The sequence below is a fragment of the Lucilia sericata genome, unplaced genomic scaffold (genome assembly GCF_015586225.1).
Source record: "Lucilia sericata isolate MDLA Ls3-8-SP2 unplaced genomic scaffold, ASM1558622v1 Contig001121F_arrow, whole genome shotgun sequence".
In the NCBI taxonomy this organism is placed as follows: Eukaryota; Metazoa; Arthropoda; class Insecta; order Diptera; family Calliphoridae; genus Lucilia; species Lucilia sericata.
In genome coordinates, this window is record NW_023995093.1 from 67,107 (window position 1) to 83,840 (window position 16,734).

The 16,734-nt window shown below is 28.5% G+C and overlaps 1 long non-coding RNA gene across 1 annotated transcript in view; it reads left to right on the top strand.

The window, feature by feature from the left end:
* The first annotated feature begins 1,882 nt into the window (after window positions 1–1,882).
* LOC119610127 overlaps window positions 1,883–16,734 on the top strand; it is an 86,302-nt gene continuing 71,450 nt past the window's right edge. Inside the window, exons 1-2 of the long non-coding RNA XR_005231976.1 lie at window positions 1,883–2,076; window positions 2,850–2,933. This is a non-coding gene — a long non-coding RNA (uncharacterized LOC119610127). The remainder of the gene's footprint in view (window positions 2,077–2,849; window positions 2,934–16,734) is intronic.

A 16,734-nucleotide genomic window follows, 5' to 3' on the forward strand; every position in this document is an offset into this window, starting at 1 on the left:
ACTAGAACAGAACTAGAACAGAACTAGAACAGAACTAGAACAGAACTAGAACAGAACTAGAACAGAACTAGAACAGAACTAGAACAGAACTAGAAAAGAACTAGAACAGAACTAGAACAGAACTAGAACAGAACTAGAACAGAACTAGAACAGAACTAGAACAGAACTAGAACAGAACTAGAACAGAACTAGAACAAGAACAGAACTGGAACAAGAACAAAACTAGAACAGAACTAAAACAGAACTAGAACAGAACTAGAACAGAACTAGAACAGAATTAGAACAGAACTAGAACTGAAATAGAACAGAACTAGAACAGAACTAGAACAGTACTAGAACAGAACTAGAACAGAACTAGAACAGAACTAGAACAGAACTAGAACAGAACTAGAACAGAACTAGAACAGAACTTAAACAGAAATAGAACAGAACTAGAATAGAACTAGAACAGAACTAGAACAGAACTAGAACTGAAATAGAACAGAACTAGAACAGAACTAGAACAGAATTAGAACAGAACTAGAACAGAACTAGAACAGAAATAGAACAGAACTAGAACAGAACTAGAACAGAACTAGAACAGAACTAGAACAGAACTAGAACAGAACTAGAACAGAACTAGAACAGAATTAGAACAGAACTTGAACTAGAACAGAACTAGAACAGAACTAGAACAGAACTAGAACAGAACTAGAACAGAACTAGAACAGAACTAGAACAGAACTAGAACAGAACTAGAACAGAACTAGAACTGAACTAGAACTGAATTAGAACGGAACTAGAACAGAGCTAGAACTAAACTAGAACAGAACTAGAATCGAACTAGAATAGAACTAGAACAGAACTAGAACAGAACTAGAACAGAAGTAGAACAGAACTAGAACAGAACTAGAACAGAACTAGAACAGAACTAGAACAGAACTAGAACTGATAACTGAACTAGAACCGAGCTAGAACTAAACTGGAACAGAACTAGAATCGAACTAGAATAGAACTAGAACAGAACAGAACTAGAACAGAACTAGAACTGATAACTGAACTAGAACCGAGCTAGAACTAAACTAGAACAGAACTAGAATCGAACTAGAATAGAACTAGAACAGAACTAGAACAGAACTAGAACAGAACTAGAACAGAACTAGAACAGAACTAGAACAGAACTAGAACAGAACTAGAACAGAGCTAGAACTAAACTAGAACAGAACTAGAACTGATAACTGAACTAGAACCGAGCTAGAACAGAACTGGTACAGAACTAAAATAAAAGTTGAATTAAATTCATTAGAATTAGAATTGACTTAGAACTAAAATAGAATTGAACTGGAATTAGTTTGAAGTTCTTTTACATATGAATATTTATTATTTTCTCTAAATACAGAAATTTATATAAATAAATATTTCTTTTTGAATAACAAATTTTTTAAATTTTTCAGTTTTAACGTTTTTATTCCCCTATTTTATTTTTATTCTAGTGGAAATGGCAACTATATTTCTGTTGAATGCAAACAATAACATATGGTAACTTTTCTTTTAATTGGTTTTGCAGTGGCAACTTTGTTTTGTTATTATTTGTGAATGTTTATCTATAGTTGTCCCTTTCTATACCAATAAGAGTAATAAAAGAAAACACAATTGCTTAAAATAGTATTTGTTTATTTGGGTTTTTAATAATTAAAAAACCCTATTTAATAAATAAATTGTTAATTTTTATATAATTGTTAATTTATAAATATATTTGTTTTGATTATTTTAGAAAGTTTTGTTCAGTTTTTTTTTTTAGATTTTACTACTTTTTTGCTTTTCTCTTTTATGGGTTTTTACTACCTTTTCTAGTTAACCCTGCTGCTAATGCCAGTTTATTTTCATGCCATTTTTCAGTACCATTTTTCGCTTGGCACGCGCGAGTTTATCCCCTCTTAGAAAACGGCTTAATTAAACAACAAATTTGTTTAGTGAAAAAATAATAAACAAAAAAAAGATAAAGTTTTAACAGAAATTTTTCTATTTTGTTACAAACTGCACTTCCAAAGAGGGGCAGTGTAATTTAAACAGTAATTAAGCTGCTAATTTTTTTTGGTGTGTATTTTAAAATTGATAATTTTGCGTATATAATTCTGTTAAGAAATTGCAAAAACGAAAAAGAATTTTGTGTTTAAAAGGGGGAAGCAAAAAAAGTATAATTTTTTTTTCTAACTGTGCTAGTGGTGGTGTTAGTATATGTATGAATTGTAACAGCGAGGGTGGCAAAAAAAAGGAAAATGCTTAAAAATAAATCAATTTTCCCAGCAATAATTTAATAAGTTTAAGAAAATTTATGGATTTTTTGTGAAAATAAAGTAATTAACACGTTTTTTTGTTGCTATAAAGTGGAATACAACAAAGGTAGTGTGATAATAAAAAGCCTTTGAAAAAAAGAGGCCTAAAATGCAAAAAAAATTAACAAAAAAAAAAGAGCAAAAAAAAAACATTGAAATTGTATGAGAGAGTTTGCTTAAGAGAGTGTGTGAATGTGTGTTTGCTTAATTTTTTTTTTTGCAATTTTGTTTAGTTTTTAGTTAATTTAATTTACATTTTATTTAAAAATATTATTTTGTTCTTATTTTTCTATATTCCTGTGCCATATTTTTATCTTCTATTTTGTTTGTTCTACTACTTCCCCCTTTTGTGTCTTTTGTTCTTTTCTTTCTACCGGTTTAATTTTTTCTATTGTTTTTTGTCAAATCTCTGATCGTTTGCTAGTTGCCAGATTATTTTTTTATGTTTTTATTTATTTTAGCGTTTTTTTTTTGAAATTTTATTCCAAATTTAATCAAAATTTCTTTTTTCTTTTTTTTTTTTATAATTTTAAGAAAAACTAATTAATTAACTATGTATGGACAAAATATAAGAAACGTTACATATGCACCCTATGGTTATAATGGTTATAGACAAAGGTATTTATTTTGTTTTTATACTTTTTTTGGTTAATACATATTTTTAATGTTTTTTTTTGTTAAATTATTTAAAAAATGTTTTGTTTACTTTTGTTGAAAAGTGGAAACTTTGTTAAACAGAGTATTAGTTTGAAATATAAAGGGAAATTCTTGAGATTTCTTTAAATTTAAAGTTTATTCAAATTTATAATTTTAGCGAATTTTTTTTTAAATGTTTTACAAATAATGAAAATTATTAATAATTGTATATAAATAATGAATTTATGGGAATTTTCTTATAAAAGAAGAAATTTTTTGAATATTATATTATGTAATCTAGTGTGAATGATAGATAGAATCGGTTAGCTTTAAAACTGAATAGGAACACTTGAATGTCTATTTTATATAGATAGATAGATAGATAGATAGATAGATAGATAGATAGATAGATAGATAGATAGATAGATAGATAGATAGATAGATAGATAGATAGATAGATAGATAGATAGATAGATAGATAGATAGATAGATAGATAGATAGATAAGATAGATAGATAGATAGATAGATAGATAGATAGATAGATAGATAGATAGATAGATAGATAGATAGATAGATAGATAGATAGATAGATAGATAGATAGATAGATAGATAGATAGATAGATAGATAGATAGATAGATAGATAGATAGATAGATAGATAGATAGATAGATAGATAGATAGATAGATAGATAGATAGATAGATAGATAGATAATAGATAGATAGATAGATAGATAGATAGATAGATAGATAGATAGATAGATAGATAGATAGATAGATAGATAGATAGATAGATAGATAGATAGATAGATAGATAGATAGATAGATAGATAGATAAATAGATAGATAGATAGGTTTGAATATGTCTATAAAGTCCAGTCGATTCCTGATTCTGTTGATATAAACTATTAGAATGCGACTGTTGTTTCGCACAATACATATCTCCCTGTTCGTTATTTCAACCTGATATTCCGCACCCTAGAACAGTGACAAGCAAGGGAAAGAATAAGGGAATCTGAAACTATAAAAACCAACCAAATAAATTATTGATTCTCCTGATCAAGCCTAGTAGACTGTGGCTCTTGAATGCTGCAATACCCACAGCTGTTTCACAATATAAATCTGTACTTAAGGACAGTGGCAAAGTTTCCTCGCATCTCCTCTTATCCTTCAATAGTCCGATAGATTACTTTCCCACTTACAAATGAAAGCTCTTAGCAGTAAGATTCCGACTGATAATTTCGTGGAAGCTTTCAAAGAATAACCCTTAAGATCTTTTCTCCGGAACGACTCGGAGTCTAACACGGCCAAAGATTCTTAATTCAGCGACAGCTGTATCATTCGAAAGTTTCTTCCCCAGGAAAGAACTATCGGCCATAATCGAACTGTTACATCAAAAACAACAATAAACGGATGATTTTCCCCAACTATTCCTTTCTTGTGGGTCAAGTTTCAAAACTTATATTGGCAGTTCGACCGCTACATGATTACCCAATACTTTGCAGTCTGTAGATTCAAATAGTTAAGATCTTGGAAGACACTAAACTTATCCGGCAGTCTGTAGGGTTTTTTTTCGGGTTTTAATTAGGATGGCGGTACATTAAGCACTCATATTGCCAGGTTATCACACGTATGTCCAGAGAAAACCCCACCAACCGACCTATACCTTCATATAGGAAGTTGGAGCATCCGGACTTAATTTCATCAAAAGTATTAATGGTCTCCACCAGAAAAAAGTTTTAGAGTTTTAATGGTCTCCACCAGTAAATATTTGAGTTTAAATGGTCTCCACCAAGTTATATCGTGAGTATTTTATGGTCTCCACCAGTTAATTACATAACCTCACTCTGAGGTAAAACGAAAGCACGCGTTTAATGAAGACAACGCATAACTTAGAATAGTTATACGAAGTAGTGCATTAAATTAGTGCGGGGTGAGAAGTAATTCTGTCGAAAGCCCAGCAACAAGCACAAGCCTGACCGTCCTTAAGAAATAAAAACGATGACGCGAGAGTTGTTCCCCAACTCAGACCTGAATTACAACTGAATGTATATTCTGCTAAATAAATCTATTATTCTTATTGCTCCTAAAAGTATGCTATTCCTTTTATCGATTAAATGCTTTTACTCGTTAAAGCAAAGCAATACAACACAACACAATAAGAAGAAAATATTTAAATGTATAAATTTTCTTTATATCTTGCATTTCATTTAATAATTTTCATTGCAAAAACAAACACAACAACAAAAAAAGAAATCCTTATCAAAATTCTTTTGGTTTATACATATATTAAGTTTGTTTTATATGCAAAAATACACACAGACCTAGTTATTCAAATACAACAAAATTAAACCAACAAGCATATTAAAGATTATACCCTACACTGTAAAAAAAACTAGGTCTTGAAAGAAATTTCCTTTAAAAATCTCTTTCACTCTTAAAATTTATTTTGAAACCTTCTCTGTCGTGCCGCTAATTTAAAATCTAATAGATTTAAGCTTGCCTGCCTAAAAGTATGCTTAATTTTCTTTAATATTAAAAAAGCTGCAATTGTTTTTTTTTTCTTAGAAAAATCATTAAAGGCAATAATTGTAATAATAACAACCACAACAACAACTACACTACAGTAGAAAATTGTTATAATTTGTTTAAGCATGCAATAAGATTATGAATTTTTGTTTTTTTAATTTAAATAATTTAAATTCATGGAATGTTTGAGTTCAATCTAAAGGAAAACTTAATGTTCTTAAAGAGATTTTGTTTGTTTGATAAAAGGCTTAAAATTTAATAAAAAAAAATAAAAAAAGAAAATTCATTGAAACAGTAAAATTTAAGATTTTATACAATTTTACGATATAAAGCTTTTTGATAAAAAGCTTTTTTAATATGCTTTTCAAAAAAATCAGTTTTGAAACAAATTGTTTTTCATATAGTTTTTTAAATAAATCTTCTTATTTAAACGGGTTTTTGATAAAAGCTCTTTTTTTCAATAGAAAGCTTTTTATACACAAAGCATTTCAACAGTTACCATGTTTTTAATGTGTTTGATAAGAAGCCTTTTGAAAGTCCTATATTGCTTAAAAGCTCGATAGAAAACATTTATAATCAAAACTGTTTCAGTAGAAAGCTTCTTCTATAGAAAACTTTTTCTAATAAATATAATTTTTTGAACAGAAAATGTCGAAAATAATCTGTTCTTTAAAAAACTTTTTTAATAAATAATAGTAGAAGGCTTTTTTATACAAAATACTTTTAATATTCTTTATTAGAAATCTTATCGATACAAAAGTTGTTCGTTACAATCTTAAAATAATAGAAAGCTTTTGTAATAAATTCTTTTTCAGTAGAAATATTTTACTATTAAAAAGGATTTCGGTAGAAAGCTCTTTTAATAAAAAAGCTTTTCGACATAAGTTTTTTAAATAGAGCTTTCTCTCTGGGCAAATTTTGAATAAGAAGTTATTTAATGTTATGTTTTTCACTAGAAAGCTTTTTGATAAAAAGGTGAAAACCTTACTTTTATAGAAAGTTTTAAGGAAACAAAGCTTATCGACAGAAAGCTTTAGTTTAAAAATGTTATTTTTAAAAAATCCATCGATAAAATGCTATTTTAATAAAAATAATTTTTATTAATTAGTTTCTAAAAAAGAACTTCTATAGAAAAGCTTTTTATGTAACTCTTTTTGTTACAAAGCTTTTTTAGAAATGATTTTCAAAATAAGCCTTTCCATATAAAGTTTTTCTAATAAAGGCATTTTTATATAAAACTTTTGTGTGGAAAGCTTCCTTATGTAGAGCTTTTCTAAAGAAAGCTATAGAAAGCTTTTCCAAAGAAAGCTATAGAAAGCGTTTTTATATAAAGCTTTTTTGCATAAAGCTTTTATTTATAAAACTTTTTTGTATAAAGCCTTTATTTGGAAAGCTTTATTATAAAGCTTATTTTATAAAGCTTTTATATAGAAATTATTTTTATATAAAGCTTTTTTATAAAACTTTTATTTAGAAAGATTTTTTATATAAAGCTTTGATTTTGAAAGCTTTTTATGTAAAGCTTTTATTTAGCAAGCTTTTTTATATACTATTTATATTTAATAAGCTTTTTATATAAGAAGCTTTTTTATATAAAGCTTTTATTTTAAAAGTTTTTTTATATAAAGCTTTAATTCAGAAATTTTTAATATAAAGCTTCAACAAACAGTTTTTCTATTCAAAGTTTTGTTTGATAAAACTTTAAGAAACCTTTTTTGTTATAAAAAGTTTTTTTTGTTTAAAGCTTTTTTGTTAGAATTTTGTGCATAGAAATCTTTTTGCATACAAAGTTTTTCAATAGAAAGCTTTATTTTGAAAATGTATTTTGTTAAAGGGTTCTGAAAGAATGGTATTTCAGAAAAAGCTCTAAAGAAAGCTTTTTTATAAAATACAGAAAAGTTTTTTTTTTTTTTTGACACAAAACTTATTGATAAAAAGCTTTATTGTTTGTTCGATAAGATGTTTTTTTTTATTAAAAAGCTTTATAAAAAGGCTTTTTTATTAAAAAGCTTTATAAAAAGGCTTTTTTATTAAAAAGCTTTATAAAATGGTTTTTCTAGAGAAAGCTTTTTAATAAAAAGCTGTTTTTTAAGTTTATATATTGAGCTTTTCTTATTCGATTTTTTTAAATACAAAGCTCTTTGGTTACAAAGCATTTCATTAGAAAGCTTTATTTAGAAAATTTAGTTTGATTTGTTATTTTCATAAATAGCTCTATAGAAGCCTTTTTAAATAAACTAGAAAAAAGCTTTTAAAGCTAAACTTTTCGATAAAAAGCTTTATTTATAAAATGTGTTCGACAAAATGCTTTTTTAATAAAAAGCTTTATAAAAGGCTTTTCCAGAGAAAGCTTTTCACTTAAAAGTTAATTTTTTAAGTTTTAGTCTAAAGCTTTTTTATTGGAAGTTCTTTTTAATATAAAGCTTCTTGGATATAAAGCATTTCTATAGAAAGCTATTTTCATAAAAAGCTTGATGGAAAACTTTTTTTGAGAATAAAAAACAAAAAAAAAAACTCTTCTTGGCATACTAAGCTTTTCTATAAAAAGCCTTATTTATAAAATGAGTTCGAAAATTTTCTTTTTTTTTCTTTTGCTCTATAGAAAGCTTTTTAAGAAAAAGCTTTTTAGGAAAAAGCTTTCCTTAATATAAAGAGCTTTTTAATACAAAGCTTTCCTAAAAAGCTTTTTAGGAAAAAGCTTTCCTTAATATAAAGAGCTTTTTAATACAAAGCTTTCCTTAATATAAAAAGCTTTTTAATACAAAGCTTTCCTTAATATAAAAAGCTTTTTAATACAAAGCTTTCTTTTACAGAATACTTTTCGATGCAAAACTTTTCGATGTAAAGCTTTTTTGATTAAAAGCTTATTTAGTTAGCTCAAATGGAGCATATTAGAGAGTTTCTGTGGTAATCTAATCGACCTACTGACAAACTAGAACAGCAACCTAAAAGCTTGTGTAGAAAGCTTTTTATTAATAAAATAATAAAATAAATATTTTTATTAACTTGTACAACCTTTACTCTTTGTTTTGTTTGTGTATTATATATATTTTTTTTGTTTGCCTACTTTTAGGCTGTGATTTTTTTCTGTTAAAAGATTATAATTTCTGTTCTTTTACCCCATTCATATGATTTTCTTGTTATTTTCCTATATGTTGTATGACTTTTTAAGTATGTGGGCGTGTAAATGAAAAAGCTATATAGGGATTTTATAATAAATACGACGACGGCGGCGGTGGCAACGTCATTAACGTTTGTAAGAGTGTTTGTTAAGTCAAAGTATCCATATAACTAAAATATTGTAAAAAAAGAAAAATATAAATTATTGAAGGTGAAAATTATTAACATTGACAATGGTTTTATATTTATGACGAATTATATGACAAAGTAGTAAAATAAACAAATAAAGAATTTGCTTTGAATTATACTTTTTATGAGATGAATTTTTTTATGTTTTTTTTGTTGAAAATCAATAATCAAATTTTTTTATTCAATATTTATAGTGTTTAATACATAATTTATTTTATAATAAATAACATAATAAAGTAACCAATACTAAGTATAAAAAACTGTTGTCTAAAAATAAAGGATATCTATCTTACCATCATCTACTAATTCATCAATTACTTAACGGATCACAGGTCATTTGGTAACGTTGTATTTAGGATTATAATACTCTAACTCATTCTCAAAGCTTCATTTCCTTCTTAACTAATTTTGTGGCAACGGGAAGTTTTCAAAACAACTTGAATTTCCAAAATGTATCGGTAAATATGAAAAACAATTTACTTTCTATAATATAAATAATTAGAATATTTTTGGTTTTAATTATTAATTTTTAATATATTTGTTAAAGTTCTTTTCAATTTTAAAAAACTATTTCTTTTTTTAATTTTTCGATGATAATTTTCAAAATTTAAGTAGAATTTTAAATTAATAAAATTTTTTTGATACAAAGCTTTTGAAAAAAATGAGCTTTTTGAAAGAAACTTAAAAAAAGCTTTTTAAGGGAAACAATTTTAGATAAAAAGCTTTTTAATGGAAAAACTTTTCGATAAAAAGCTTTTTTATAAAAAGCTTTTCTTTAAAAGTTTTCACAAACTTTTTTGATACAAAGCTTTTAAATAAATTAGCTTATAGAAAAAAACTTAAAAAAGCTTTTTAATAAAAAAATTTTTTGTTTAAAAACCTTTTTATAAAAAGCTTTTGGATAAAAGTTTTTACAAACTTTTTTGATACAAAGCTTTTGAATTAATGAGCTTTTAGAAAAAAGCTTAAAAAAGCTTTTTCATAGAACAACTTTCTGAGAAAAAACTTTTTTTATAAAAAGCTTTCCGAAAAAAGTTTTTACAAGGTCATTTTAACATAAAGCTTTTTTCATACAAAACTTTTCTCTTTAAAAGCTTTTTTGTAATGATTGCTTTCGTTAAAATTATTTTCGATAGAAAGCTTTTCGTAGTAATTTTTCTAATAAAATATTTTTGGAAGGAAAGCTTTGAAAAAAAGCTTATCGATAGAATATAATCCTTATAAAAAAGCTTTTCGATAGATATAAAGCGTTTCAAACGTTTTTGCAAAAATACTTTTCGTTAGAAAGTCGGATTGATAAAAATCTTATCGATAAAAAGCTTTTTTTAATACAAAAACTTCGGATGAAATAATTTTTTTAAAGAAAGCTTTTTTTGTTTGAAAGTTTGATTGTTTTTTTTAAAGCAAAGCTTTTAAAGAAAACAAAGCTTTTAAAGAAAAATTTTTTTGAGCTTTCTATCGAAAAGCTTTCTTGATAAAATTAAAAAGCTTTTGAAGAACTAAGTATAAAAATCGTTGATAAAAGTGTTATCGATAAGAAGCTTTTTTGATACAAAACTTTCCGATAAAAACCTTTTTTCAAAAACAATGCTTCTCGATACAAAGCAAGCTTTTATTATTGAAAGTTTTTCGAAAGGACGATTTTTTATTAAAATATTCTTCGATATACAAAAATGTTTTTATAAAAAGCATTTTGATATAAAATAACAAAGCTTTTCGTAAAAAAAATTAAAAAAGAAAGCTTAAAATAAAAAGCTTTTCATAGAAAGTCTATTATAGCACATAGCTTTTTGAAAATTTTTTAAATAGAAAGCTTTTAGATCAAAAGCTCTTTGATAAAAAACTCTTAAATAGAAAGTTTATTTGATACGGACTTTTTTGGTTCAAAGTTTTTTGATACAAAGCTTTCTCATAGAAAGCTAGAAAGCCCTTTTGAGACAAATCGTTTCGATAGAAATATATTTTAAACAAAGCTTTTGATAGAAAGCCTATTTATTGAAAAGATTTTCGATAAAAAATCATAAAAAAGCTTTTTGTTAGTAAATTATCTTATATTTCTTTCAAAAGAAGCTTTTTTAAAAACATCTTTTAAAAAAACTTTTCGATAGAATATTATTTTGATAGAAAGCTTTTTAAATAAAATGTTTTTTGGTATACATTTTTTGGATGAAAAGCTTTTTGATAGTAATTTTTTTCATGACAAAATTTTTGATAAAATACTTTTTTGATAGAGCTTTTTTGGTCGAAAGCTTTTGCTATAGAAAGTTTTTTGATAAACGGAGTTTCGATAGAAAGATTGTTTTGATAAAAAGCTTTTTCATAGAATGTTTTCTGATAAAAAACTTTTCAATAGAAATTTTTTTGATAAAAAGCTTTTCAAAAAAAGTTTTTTTTTATAAAAAGCTTATAGCTTAATAGAAAGCTTTTCAAAAGAACGATTTTTAATAAATATTTTTTCAACAGAAAGCTTTTAGATAAAGACATTTCGATAGAATGCTTTTTAATATAAAGCTTTTTGCTAAAAAAAGTTAGTAAAAAGCTTTTTGGTAAAAAAGCTCTTTCCAATAAGTGAAATAGTTAAATTTCTATATTAAATTTAAAACAATTTTCTTTAAATTCTTTTCATAAACTTGACTTTCGCTTTCATAATATTGAAATAAAAAAGCTTTCAACATAAGTTTTTCTTCTTGTTGGAGGATTCAACAACCTAATTTCCTTTAATCCTGCTTATTCCCCAAATACATTTTCCTTATTCTACTTATTGCATTTTTCCGCAATATCATTTATATATTACATCATTTTAATTGAACCTATTTGCTTACGATAGTGAAAGAAAATATAAAAGAAAAGAAAAGTGGAAAAACAATCAAAAGGAAATCTTCTCTAGACTCTATTATTTGCTGGAAAATTGAACTAAAAATGCAAATAAAGAAAGTAGAAATCAAATCAAATTACTTAACAAATATTTGCAATTACTTCAAGTAGAAAAAAACAATTGAGAGTTATAGTTGGTTGTTTTTTTTTCGTTTGCTTTTTATTGTAGTTGTTTTTGTTCTTCTTCTGGCTGTGTAAATACTTACAAATAATTACTACCGTTAAATGCGTAAAAAACTATAGAAATTGTGGTTTTTGTACTAAAGGACTAAATGGAAATGGTAGGGGATTTGTTTGTGCTACTAAACAGTATGGGTTTAAAGGAATGGAAAGAAAAGTATTACTCAGAGCTTTAAAGCTTATTACGGCTGATCTCATTTCTCCTAAAGAAAACTATTACAATGATGTTGAAACTGCCAGGATGAAGAACTGCGGTATACTTTCTGCCATTGGCCTTCGAACCGATGAATATCACTGATCTGCTAGTGATCAGAGATATTCATCGGTGATGTCAAAGAGCCTCTTAAAAATCCTCGTAATGTGTTCATTAAGAGAGCAAGATCTGCAAATGATGAGACCTCTTCATTATATAAGAAGTTAAAGAAATCAATTAAACCAAAACAGGTATCTTCAAACGACTATCATCGATCATATTGATCCGGATGAGAAGATCATCACCAATCTATGACAATTGATTCAGTTTGAGTTCACTAAACTCTCAATCGTTTAAAGCTCAAATAATAAAGAACGTTTATATCTATAATGAATGATCCTTGTCATTAAAAGAGAGTTTATCTCGAGATCACAAATACCATTTCATCGAGAATCGATCAACGATCGATCTCCGTAAGGAGATCATTAAGAAAGCAAGATAACAATGACCCTGGTATTTTCAAGCCACCTTCATCGATCGGTATGAAACGGATGGAAAGATCAGTATCAATCTATGACAAAGAATTTAGTTTTAAAGCTTAAAGCTCAGTGAACGTGTAACTCTAAAATGAAAGTCCCTTTTAGTGTGAGTGAGATTAACTCGATATCGATGATATTTTCAAATGTTTCGCAACTGATCGTACTGATCATTTCACATGCAAAGTTCTCTTCCTCACCTATCTAAGCAATCTGAGAGTAGTTTTCTCTTTAAGGCTACAAGACTTTTATACTTTCCCGAGAATAATAAATTGTCACCTAATCTAGGTGGTCGATGCAAATCAATTTCCGATCGTGCATTATCCAAACATCTTGAGGGACAAATTTTACAGCCTATTTACTTCCTAAGCTCATGCTAATACAACCACGCCCACAAAATGTGAAGTAGAATGAAACAACGCCCTCAAAGCGCTAACCGATAGCACTTGGGGTATGGATAAAGAAACCTTGTTAGCTACATGTAAACGATCCAGTGTGGCCACCTTCGCTCAGTGATACAAAGTAGGGAAACATTCAAAGCTGCCAAAAAGCTGCACTAAGGACTGTAACGGGCTACTTGCAAGTTACCTCCGAACATCATTTGCACGATTAAACGAAGGTTTTCCTAGTCAAGGAATACTATTGTCATGTTGACTAAACAGTTTCTCCTGGGATGTCACCGTAGGAGTCATCCCAACTTTAACATCAAACAGTTGGATACTCCACCATGTTGACTAAACAGTTCACGTTGATCATTTTATTCGACGACTCACCACCGCACCTTTGTGCATCTCACACGCAATTTTCGTACATGGTTCTGCCGGTCCTTGTACAAGCAATTTGACTCAAGTACTTGAGGCTATCTAATCACTGACCATTGCTCTGCCTCGTTGCTTAACTTCCGAAATGCAAAAACATCACTTCCTACAGATGGGATGACGCCTGTTGAGTAGGGAACAGCACCTAGAGACGTAATCGGTAGACCGAAATACGAATCCATCAAATAAGCCGAGAACTTGTTCTTACTCATAGAGAACATACTGGTAAATCTGGTATGAACAGAATAAAACCTGAACATACACGGACAGTGAAGGAAAATTCAATGGCATCACTAGTATGACACATACGTGACATCCATCACCTTTCAAACCACTATATTACATCAATCCTGTATTTAATACACTTGTTGTCTCGACAACAGCATCGAAATTATTCTAAGTTGGGGAATGAATTGTATAGAAGGTGTGGTGAAAACCTTGAGAGATGCAAGAACTTTTACGTTGATGAAAGTCTACAGATTTTGCTCTTTGATATTGTTCTCGGCCGTATTGCAGTTATTTGACAATCTGATGAAGGCTCAAGCTCATTGTGAAAATTTCCTGAACAAGTGTTAGTAATAGTTTTCGATTCGCTTACGTAAACTGTGATCGTGCTCCATCAAAGTCTGGAGATTTAGCTCTTGGATGTTTCTCGCGGCCGTGACGCAGTTACTAAACAATCTGATAAAGACTAAACGCATCCTGGAAATTTCCTGGGCCAGTGATCGTAATAGTGTTTGAAACTCTTATGTAGACTGAGAACGTGCTTCATCAAAGTACCTACTGGGTTTGGAGCTCTCTTACGGGTATTCGGAAGTTCTCATTTTACTGAAATCAATGATCAGCCAAGTATATATCTTTTATTTCGATCCATAAACGATTTTATTCGTAAAACTGTACCGTTAGAGTTGAAGAGATCGATGTTTAACTTCCCAAATTTGGACCCAACAGGCAAATTCTTATTAGGCATTCAAAAATGTTCAATTTAAGCTGTAATTGTCTTTGTCAGAAATGATCATATTTTAGAGCGTTTAACTCCCACAAATTATCATATTCTATAACACTTAACTCCCTAAATCAAAGAGCATTGTCTACCGACTACTCGGAGGTGTAGAGCCCATAGAAGTTGTAGTTCTATGAATGAAAATTACGTCGAAAGTTAACATTTTTATCTTCAGAGAGATTCCCATTTCAAAATCTTTGTAGATTGGAAACTTATAAAGAAATTTTCTTATTCTTTTAAGAAAAGAACTGATTCCTTAATGGCTCAACTTTTGAAAGAAGACATTGGGCAATAAAATTACTTAAATAGTTATAATGTCTACATATAACCAACGCACACTTATATGTGTCTGTAAATTAGTGTTCACATAACTTAATGGGTTTTGTATGTATGTATGTATGTGCTACACGCAAAAGTGTAATTGTATTCACATTAACCGGCAGTTCGGAGGTTGTTAACTTGAACTAATGATTCGAGATATTCGGAGTTACTCTTGAATTTTGTAATGAATTCTATTTTCCCTTTGAATACTGTAGAACTACATCACAGACTTTGTATGGGTTAAGTCTACTTTAAAGTGTTTACTTTTCAGACTACTTGGAGACACTCTAGTGGCGATAGATTGACTTTCGTCGGCTCTAAGTTGTCGGGTCTAATAATCTTTTTCTTCAGAAATTGACCTTATAAGCGTTTATTATGTTGAAAAATCTCTGTATAATAGTCTGTTATATAGAAACCTGTCTCTATATAAGGATTTTCTGCAGAAAATGGACATTTATAGTAGTTTTCACTATTTTAATATTAGCACAATATTGTGTGGTAACTCTTTTCAATTTGCCATAAGAATTTAAAATAGTGGCAACTCCGTTCAAATTGGTGAAATTATTTTCTGAAATACATGTGCGATTCCAATCTTTATCAGCGGCTTCGTTTAAGCCGGCTTAGCTTTTGAGCCGAAAGAAGTCAGCGGCGGCGCGGCTTGCAAAATATTACCGGCGGCCAGCCGCCGGTTAGAGCCGTCTCGGCTTGTATCTCTGGTTTAGATTACTTGGATACACTAAGGTGGCGATTGATTCTCATAGTATGAAGAGATACTTAAATCGTGACAATTGCTTCACTGCAATGCAAAGAGTAAACAAATTCTCTTGAATTAATTGCCCTCTCTCTCTACTGATTACTGTCTAAAGGGGATACACCTACTACTTTATAAACTGCTGGGTAATTGTATTTACACGTATGAAACTCATACTAACAAAATATGTCCTCGTAAACTACAGCTTACTAAATGGGGGAATAATAAAGGAAATAATACAATATATATGCAAATAAAGTTAATATAATATGTAAAATACCTTTTAAATTGTTTTTTTTTTTAAATTACTCACTACTACCACTTATATGTCGAGAAAATCCCCTACAATGACTACAAATAATCACAGGTGAGAAACCTGTTTGTTGTGAATAAAAAAAAGTTGTGTTTAATTAATTCCAGCACAACATTTCCAACTTAACCATTAAAACAACAAAAAAAAATCTTTTTTTTTCTCTCTCAAAACTATAAAGGTATTTTGAAATTACAACTAGAAACTTAAATAAAAATTTAACACAACAGCAGCAAAACAAATTTTTGTTTATCAACAATTTGTAAAGTATACTTATAGGAGTGAGAGAAAGTGAGTTGGCTTTTGTAAAAATATTTACTCGTATTGTGTGTGCGTGTGTATAGGTTTATGTACGTTTTTAGAGTGGAATTAAGTTGGCGTTTTTTTTTTTTGCAAATTAACAATTAAAAAACACAAGTTGATTTCACAAGTTTTTGCCTTTTGTAATACGGCTGGCAGACATACATACTTTTGAAAGCAATTGAATATAAATTTAAAGTGTTAATAACCAGAGATGGATAATCCAAAGCTTCAGATATTATTCTGTTCTGGTTCTCTTCTAGTTCAGCTCTAGTTCTGTTCTAGTTCTATTCTAGTTCTATTCCACTCCTGTTCCAGTTCTGTTCTAGTTCTGTTCTAGTTCTGTTCTAGTTGTGTTCTAGTTCTGTTCTAGTTCTGTCTAGTTCTGTTCTAGTTCTGTTCTAGTTCTGTTCTAGTTCTGTTCTAGTTCTGTTCTAGTTCTGTTCTAGTTCTGTTCTAGTTCTGTTCTAGTTCTGTTCTAGTTCTGTTCTTGTTCTGTTCTAGTTCTGTTCTAGTTCTGTTCTAGTTCTGTTATAGTTATGTTCTAGTTCTGTTCTAGTTCTGTTCTAGTTCTGTTCTAGTTCTGTTCTAGTTCTGTTCTAGTTCTGTTCAAGTTCTGTTCTAATTCTGTTCTGATTCTGTTCTAGTTCTGTTCTAGT